A 9,290-nucleotide genomic window follows, 5' to 3' on the forward strand; every position below is an offset into this window, starting at 1 on the left:
GAAATTTTATTGATCAATTGAACCCATATACATTTTACTCAAGGCTCTATTACACGGCATGTCAAATTAAACACACATAGAGTTGTAAATATCGTGTGAAACAAATGAAACTAACACATGAAAATCACTATTCAAAACAGCACATGAAATATTTTGGATTAGAGCGTGCTCTGACAAAAACATGAAGAAATCAGCTGTTTTTGCTGTCAGTCGAATTAAAGCAACCCCAAATTAATTTGTTGTTTTTACAAATTTATAATATAACTAACTTTCTCACAACGTTAACAATTTGTTCACATTTTTATGTTATGGCAAACGGAAATAGCATACAGGTGTGATAGCAAAAATTATGAATCGTATGCAATGGGTCGATTATGGATTGCAACTCAACTGCAGTTGCGTTGCCAGGAAATATAACCTTGATATAAAAATAAGTATAACGTTGGAAATTTTTGTCAAGTGCAGTCTATATCAATATGCAATTCAATAAAGAAGTGGAAGTTGGGTTGCTATCCATAATCGCCCCTAAATTGACAATTTTGGCAACAGTTTTAAATTACATTTGAATAAAAAAACTGACATGTCATAAGACAACTACATGTCATGTAATAGCGGCTTTAGTTAACAAAATTATTTTGTTTTCTCGAAGCAGCTTAGTTGAATAAAGTCTGATATATGACGTATTTATAAGGTGGCCGCATCGGCAAATTGCTGCATCTTTTTGGGAACTTGATGTGTCAACATTTGTAAATAAGGCGAAGAAAATTCAATTCACCGTGGTGACATTTCAAATTTTCGCAAATTTGCTTCAACCAATTAGAGTAAGAAGTTTATTTGTTGTTGTCAAGTGTCAAGCACTGGTGGACATGGACCAGATTTTTATTTTGTAGTTGACTCGTTTTGCTCATGTTGTTGTGGAAAACACAAATTTCACTTTAACACTGCAACATAAATTTCATGATGCATTATTGTTAAGATTTATTTTTTCTTACTTCTGCTCCAAAATTATGTTGATTTTATATTTTTTTGAGAAGAAAATTGATTTTTATTTTTTGTCATTATTCAGGGCTGTGTTTATTTAGTACAATTTAGGCATTTATTTGGGCTGACATGCTTTGAATGACTCGTTTTTGTGGTAAACGAGTCGTTTTGCCCTTATAAATTGTAAAGGAAAAACGAGTTGTTTGTCCAAAACGGCTTTGGTCTAAACATCAAAAATGCTTTGACATATCAAGTTTTATCAGCTGGTTTGTTGCGGCCACCTGATAAATACGTCGTGGTTTGAGAATCATTTTCCAATGTAAAAGTTAAGATGTAATACACGGTTACGTTATAATTGGAGAGCGGAAAATATAGAAATGCCTATTTTAATTGGAACGTCGGAAAGTGGGGAAAACTTCGAAATTTTTTTCATCAAAAGCGCATTAAAAAAAAATCGAAAATAATACATTTGCGTATTATTTTGCTCTGGAATTATCATAGAGCCGATTTAATTTTTCTGCAAACAGCAAACAGCGTCTGCTAAAAAATTATTGTTTTCGAAGATCTTGAATTGTTAAATGGTATTTTAAACATCTGCGGCCGTATTCATAAACACAAGTTATTATAAGTTAGAATGCACGATCCATGCATTTTAATGGCAAGTTTCAGTTAGTGCAATTTCAATTATTTATGAAGTTCGCTTCTAAACTAAATACCTATCAGGTATCAAAAATAACTACATAAATAATTTTTAGTCCATAAACCGGTTGCTATTTGGAAACGAAGTTTTTGTTTTTGCATTCATAAATTTACTGATATTTGAGATTGAGCGCCCCTATATTGAGCTCGGCTTGCCAGTGCGAAGATTGTGGGTTCGATTCCAAACTTGGTTAGATGTTTCACGTTTTTAAGGCCAAAAAGACTTATAAAAATTGAACACTTTAAGCGAATTTAAAGTTCTGCAACGTGCACTCTCACAATTTTAAGTTGGTTAAATGAAATCAAATTGTCTTTATTTAAATAAAATACCACAAATCGTGTATTCCAATGTACTCTCCTTGTTGGCATCAGAACTTAATTTATTTTTGCAATGCAAATCTTTTTACTTCATGGTCCATTAGAATGAAAATATGTTCGTATGTAAATAAGAAAGGAACGATGAAAGACTCCATCGGGCCATTTCGGTGCCGATGAAAGATTCCATCGGGCCGATTCGGTACGTACAACAGTTTGCCATGTACGTAAACTATATATTATGTATCAGATATTTGTAAATTAGTTAATTTTTAAGATTTTTCCCCATTTATTAGCAATTGTTTGAAAATAATTGGGTTATATTATTTGCCCATTTCTCCTTTAATGCATTAAAACGCCATTCTAAGATCACAAAAAGAAGGAAGATGTGTACCGTAAATATATAAATTAAAATTTACGGCAGTCAAAGTCGAATAATCCAATTCAGCATCCATACCAAAGGCCATGATTTTTTTATCGTCATATTATCGAATTTATCTCGACCGATTACTGCCAGCCGCTAGATTTTTGGCACAACATTTTTATGTATGGGTTTATGAATGGCTCAGACCGGCCCATTTTCATCTATTGTTCCTGCATATTGCAATTGTCTTCTGGAGCATATAGAGAGCTCAGTTCTTAGCCGTGTTCGCATCGCAGAATCAGACATACTATACGTATGTATCGTTATGGTTCTTTTTCGTTGAATGTTAAGTTAGAGTTCCTACATTAACCGAGCTAGAGATACGAACTTTTGGTTCTATTTGATTTTGATTTAAATGCAGAAAATTGTGCATTAAACTTTATATCGATAAGAATTTTGCTGATATGAATTCATTTCTTTCCCTGCGGTATAAGGATTTAAGGTATTACTGGCATGGTAAAATACACACAAACAAGAATAACATTAATTTTTATCCATCACCTTAGTTTATTAATTTATTGTTTAAGTATAGTACACGTTTGAGAATTTTGGTTTAGATCAAATATGTATTTTTGAGGCAGCCATACACATACATACTTCATAAATGCAGACATATTTTTATACATAATGTTCAAAATCTTTACACATAAGTTTTGTATGCAAAAGAAATATGATATTATAATTTAGTCTTAAAGTTTTTCATATTGAGAGGTTTATTTCCATTATTCAAAAGTAAAAATGTCATTTTCATTCACCTTTATCGCTTTTGTTGTATTATATTTTTATTTATTTTTTTTTTTTCGACTGCCTCAATTTTATTTTTTATAACACAAGGTTCTTTCGCTTTGGGAAATGCATCAAGTTTTTTTGCTTGAACAAACACTGTGTCGTATGTTTGGCAAAATCATTGCATTGATTGTGTTGATGCTTTCCCTAGAAGATCCACATTTACCATTTTATGTACATATGTACGTGCAACAAACATTTTCATCCACATTTAGTTTTAAATACATTTGTAAAGCAGTCAAATTACATTTTGACATTTTATGAGAGAGTTGCTTGGGAAACCTTTAAATTTTTTTTAAATTGACTTTATTTTTGTGTCTTTCTTTTTAAAAAAATTTATTTGTGATATTAGTTTTGTAAATCATGTGGATTTTTTTTTCAAAATCAGCGAAAGAAAGAGCTATCACTATAACCGTAAATCAAGCATCTAAGACACATTAAAAATTACTATCAAACACATTTTAACAATAAATTATGAAAATTTTCAGAAAATAATCATCAAATATCAAATATATATTAAATGGATATTAAAAAACACTTGTGTTTCATTAAATCGAACTGTGTGAAGGTGAAGGAAGCTTTGTTATGCTCTACACTGCAACTGTGGTATAGCTTATAGCTTTTTTTTTATTACGAGACACTCACGAGAATTACGAGAAAATCGCGACTCACGACATAAAGAACGACTCACGAAAAAATAGGGACTCATGTGAGAAAATTACGATGCACGGTAAACTCACAACTCACGGTTAAAAAATATTATTCCATGTAGCGAATATGTTTTTGCATGACCTCAAACCATACGGTATTTTAACCAGGGCTGCGGAGTCGAGAAATGTTGACTCGACTCCGACTCCAACTCAGGCAAATTGCTCGACTCCGACTCAGGAGTCGACACGGGGCACTTAAAAATGCTATACTTTATACCCACCCATCACTAAAGAATAGGGGTAATACCCAATAACCTAAGCATTATGGGTATCAAATGAAAGGTATTAGCGAGTGGATTACGAATATGTAAAAACCGAAAATACAAATTGACCTTACTTATAGAGTCTGGGCTACCGTTTTTGGAGGAAAGTTTTTAGTTTCTAGAAATAGAATTTTACCAAAGATTTTGTTCTTTAACGATAGCATTACCGATAGTAAAGTTTCTAAAGTTCTAAAAGCAAAAGGAAAACCAAGAATACCGTCAGTCATACACGACTGTGTTAAAAATAATGTGTTGAACTTCAGAGAGAAGCTACCAAAATACCGTTTAAAATATCCTGTTTGAATGTATCCGAAACCACCTGTAATCTCTCTCTTGTGGACTTTATCAAAAACAGTACTGCAAATGAAGTATTTACCCAGCTGCACAGAAAATTCGTCTTAACATACTGACTGGCAGTTCTTATTTACAGACGCTTCCAAGAACGATGGTAACACCTCTTATGCAGTTGTCGATAAATTTGGAAATATGCTGGGGGTAAAATGCTTAAACAACTACTCATCTATAATTACGGCAGAAGGAGCTGGCAACTTGCATGCAATTGAACACACCATAGCTACTAAAAAGAAGACTATAATTTTTTCTGACAGCTTGTCAGTTTTAAAAGCTGTCACCAATACCTCAAATTACCTCTGGTCATCAATTAATATAAAAATAAAATCATTCTTTACTGGGTACCAGGGCATGTTGCTCTAACCGGGAACGTACATGCAGACCAAGCGGCCAAATATTGGTGCTCTGCACTGCTGACAACAGATCCTTTTATTGAAAGAATAGATTTGAAAAGGGCTATTACACAACACTCCAACAATCGCAAACTATTTCAACATTATCACTACAGTGTAATAAGTTATAGCAACGAAAAGCCAGTTTACCCCACAAATATTGATAAGAGAAAAATTCGGATTTTTAGTCGTCTTAGGATGGGCCTTACGAATGAATGCAACGCATCGACACCTTCTAGATAAAAACTATAATCACTCTTGTCCGAAATGTGATAATCCTCTAAAACACAAGGCCTGGTGATCCTTGGGAAACATCCTTGAAAACATCAATATAGTATTCAATTTTATAACACATTCTAATTTAACTACCTGAGTAAAAACTATATGTTATAAACAAATTCTTGCAACTGTTTAAGCTGATGGCCATAGTAGCTAATGAATATAACATATTTTGTTCCTCATTTAGATATATCATATCTTGAAAATGCATTTCATTGAAATGCGAAATATCGATGCATAAATAATAAAGAAAAGAGAAAACCCAGAAAGACCTCGAGCTTGAATTAAAAACAACAATACTAAATTTTAATTAGTTTTTTTAAGAACTACATTTGTCTATTAAGACAACCTTACCTCGAGATTATTTTTTAAACCAAAATTTCAATAAAATTTTGCGACATTACATTTTGAATAAACATTTTTAAAATCTTTTTATTTTGCTTGTCTGTCCCAACCAACCTTTGCTTTCTTCCCTCGACAAGTTTCAATAAATATTTTTAAAGACAAAATTATAGCTCATTACGCCTGCCCTTCGATTCCGTTGTCCGATTTTGATGGTATTTAATTAGAGAATTTATATTGACGAAGCAATTTTTTTGAATATTTTGAATTTGAAAAATATACGAAAAAAGACCTTTAAATTTCTAAGCCCTTACAACAAAAAATCATTTTCTGAATATTTTATGAACATTTGGCAAAGAAAGCTGGATTTAATGACTTTGGAATAAAATAGCACCTGCTGTCAAAAGAAGTAGGATTATTGCCATAATTTTTTTTTAATAACAACCATCAAATATAACAATTGCCGACTTTCGACAAGCCAATTTTCTCCCAAAACATGACGGTATGATTCAAATTTCATTACGATACCTCTTTTCCCAACACGAGCTAGAGTTTTTCTAAGGCAGCTCTATTCTTGGGTATTTTTCGCCGTTAATGGATTAATGCAATTTTTTTAAGACTTAATATCAATGCAATTTATTCAAAAGATAACTTTTTTGAGATTGTTTTAAACGCAAAGTTTTTAAAAGTTTCTTTAAGCCAAAATCTTCATTGAATTTTCTGGGCGAAAAAATTCTTTATAAAAATTGTTCCGAAAGACAAACATTTAACAAAATTTTTTCTAAGCCATAAAACTATATGAATCTACTCTTGATTCTTGTTTTATTATTTTAATTGAAATTTGTATCTGTAAAAAAAGTATTATTTACAAAATGTCTTTAAATGAAATATTTAGCTTGTTAGTCCGAAAAAACTTTTTCAAAGAATAATTAGTAATTTTTCGTTTTGGAGGCATTGAAAGATAAGGATCGGTTGGTAATCTGTGCAAAATTCAACGCTGACTTAATGATCAAATGTCACTAAAGATGGGTCAGTTCCTGCACCCAATAGCGACCATAATTTTCAAAAAAAAAAAAAACAATTTTGAGGTATCTTTACCAATTTTACAGTAACAGAAGAATTTTGGCAAATAATTGGAATGTTCAAAAAATGTCAATTATTTTTTAATTGGCCCAATTAAAAATTTATGGAAATGTTCAATTATTAATTGATTCAATTGATAATTTCAGAAATTCCAAGCATTTTTTTTTTATTGAATGTGCAATTTATTCAATTACTTTTCCAAAAACGGTGAGTGATATAATCATTTTCCTGATTGAAGCAGTTCCAATTAAAAAGTTATTGTATCGTTTATGTATAGTTATGTATCGTTTTACAGATTAAATAATCTAACTACAAATTTCTCTATAAATAATTCGCTCCTATAGACTGTGGAAACAATCATGGACCTTGGCTTCTTGTCAGACGAAAGATTAAACTGTTAATGACATATTTTTGACGGTCAATAAAGCCTATGGATATGTTAATCGTTGTGGATCCAACCGTTACGAGATTGGTCTATCAATACTGGAGTATGGTTCAATAATATGGTGCCCTTATCAAATCCACTTCGATTCAATTGAGTCTGTGCAAAAGCAGTTTGTGCTACTCTACTTAAGTGGACGTAACTGGACATTTAATACTTTACCACCCTATAAGGAAAGATTAAATCTGATTAAAATGCCCACGTTGACAAGTCGGTGTAAAATGCTGGACATCAATTTCATATTGAATGTACTGGAAACCTCATATACTCTCGAGCTTACTGTGTGAAAGATGAAAGATTGAAAGGATGACATTTTTTGAAACACGTTCCTCAATAACAAACGAGGTTTCAGACAAGGAGACAGTTTAACGTGTGATCTCTTTAATATAGTGCTGGAGAAGATTATACGAGATGCAGTTGTGAATCGATATGGCACATTAATCACAAGAGAACACATCTTACTCACCTATGCCGACGAAAGAAAATCAGTGAAAATGGGTCTGACTGTAAATGAATATATGACCAAATGGATGGTATCAACTCCCAAAACACCCTGTAAAACCGGTCAGATAAAGAAAATGGAGAAAGTTGGGAACCACAACTTTGAGTCAGCAACTTTATTTCCCGTATTGGAATAAAGCGAAGATGCTAATTTGGTTTAAGTAAGTAGTTTAGAAACAAGGCCATCTTTAGGCAGACGAAGATTACACTATACAAGACACTGATACTACCCGTGTTGGTATATTATTCCTCGTAAAATATATGGTCCAGTTTGCGTCAATGGAGAATACAGTCATATGAACCACGATTGCATAGTTGCACGTATCAAAATACAACGGCTGCGTTGGCTATGTTATCTTGTCAAAATGGATGAAGAAGCTCCAGCAAAGAAGTCTTTTGAAGGCAAACACGGTGATACACGCAAACCGGGAAGACCAAAAGCCCGATGGAAGGATGGAAGGAGCCCGATGGAAATGCCACGAAGATCAAGAATATATATACTTTATGGGGTCTCAGGCGAATATTTCGAGTAGTTACAAACAGAATGACGAAATGAGTATACCCCCATTCCTATGGTGGAGGGTATAAAAATGGGGGTACGGAAACGGACCACCAGGACGCTAGTATATTGTATATATATATGATACCTACACTAAATCCAAAACCATTGTCACCAAAATTTATAGCGTTTGTCCCTAGGCTAAAAAGTGATATGTGATGATTGGAAAACAAATGCGACCTGTACCTTGATTAAAAAACAGACAGATAGACAGGCGGATTCGCGACCAGATGGACATGGCTAAATCGAACTAGGAAGTAATTCTGAGTCGATCTGTACACTATTAACTGCCAAAATAGTGAATCTAGGCGTAACTTGTGTTTAATTGCGCTCAAATTAAATTCTAAGACGTAAAATCCTCCAATGGATCCCACAAAAATAATACCAATTTCCTATTTTGGACGCCGTTGCGGCACGTTCTATCTTCAACCGATCGCTATAATATTTCGTATTTTGCTTTTTTGGGACACTTTAATGTAAATATTTTACCTACATTTACTTTTTCAAAAATTGATATTGATTAATATTATTATTATCGTGCCTGAAGCAATTTCAATTAAAAAAATAATTGGATCAATTAATTTCGTATTTGAAAGCGATTTTTATTTTTGTCTGTGTATGAATATAAATTTGTTTTTCAGCTACAACCGAATTTAATGTTTTCAGTGGAAACACTTTAATTGAGGCATTTAAGAAGCATCAATATGGTCACATTACAAAAGCCTAGCAAAATATGTGCATTAAGATAAAAAATGAGCACTCAAACCCAAACCCAAAGTAAGGGGGCATGAAAGGTCAAACGATTTGACGGACTGCCGCCAATAAACATGGTTAACCCAAAGCAGTCCGAGTTAAAGGCATGGGCGACGAACGCATGTAACACTGTGGAACAGCGAAACAGTCGGTAAGTCGGCTAAAATCCTATGGGGTGATCCGGATCGTGAGAGGACGAGACGCTTACTAAAAAGAAACAAGAATGAGGTTAGTATTGCTTTTGATATCATAACGGGACACATAGGACTACGCGCTCACTTATGCAACATCGGTGCGGCAAGTGATAACATTTGTAGGGCATTGAGACGTTGAAGTCATTGCGCGGCTTTCACGGCTAAAAGACACCGGTACTTAGATGGGGACACAATACCAGACTTGAACCAACTTAG

Source organism: Stomoxys calcitrans, chromosome 2 (assembly GCF_963082655.1).
Source record: "Stomoxys calcitrans chromosome 2, idStoCalc2.1, whole genome shotgun sequence".
In the NCBI taxonomy this organism is placed as follows: Eukaryota; Metazoa; Arthropoda; class Insecta; order Diptera; family Muscidae; genus Stomoxys; species Stomoxys calcitrans.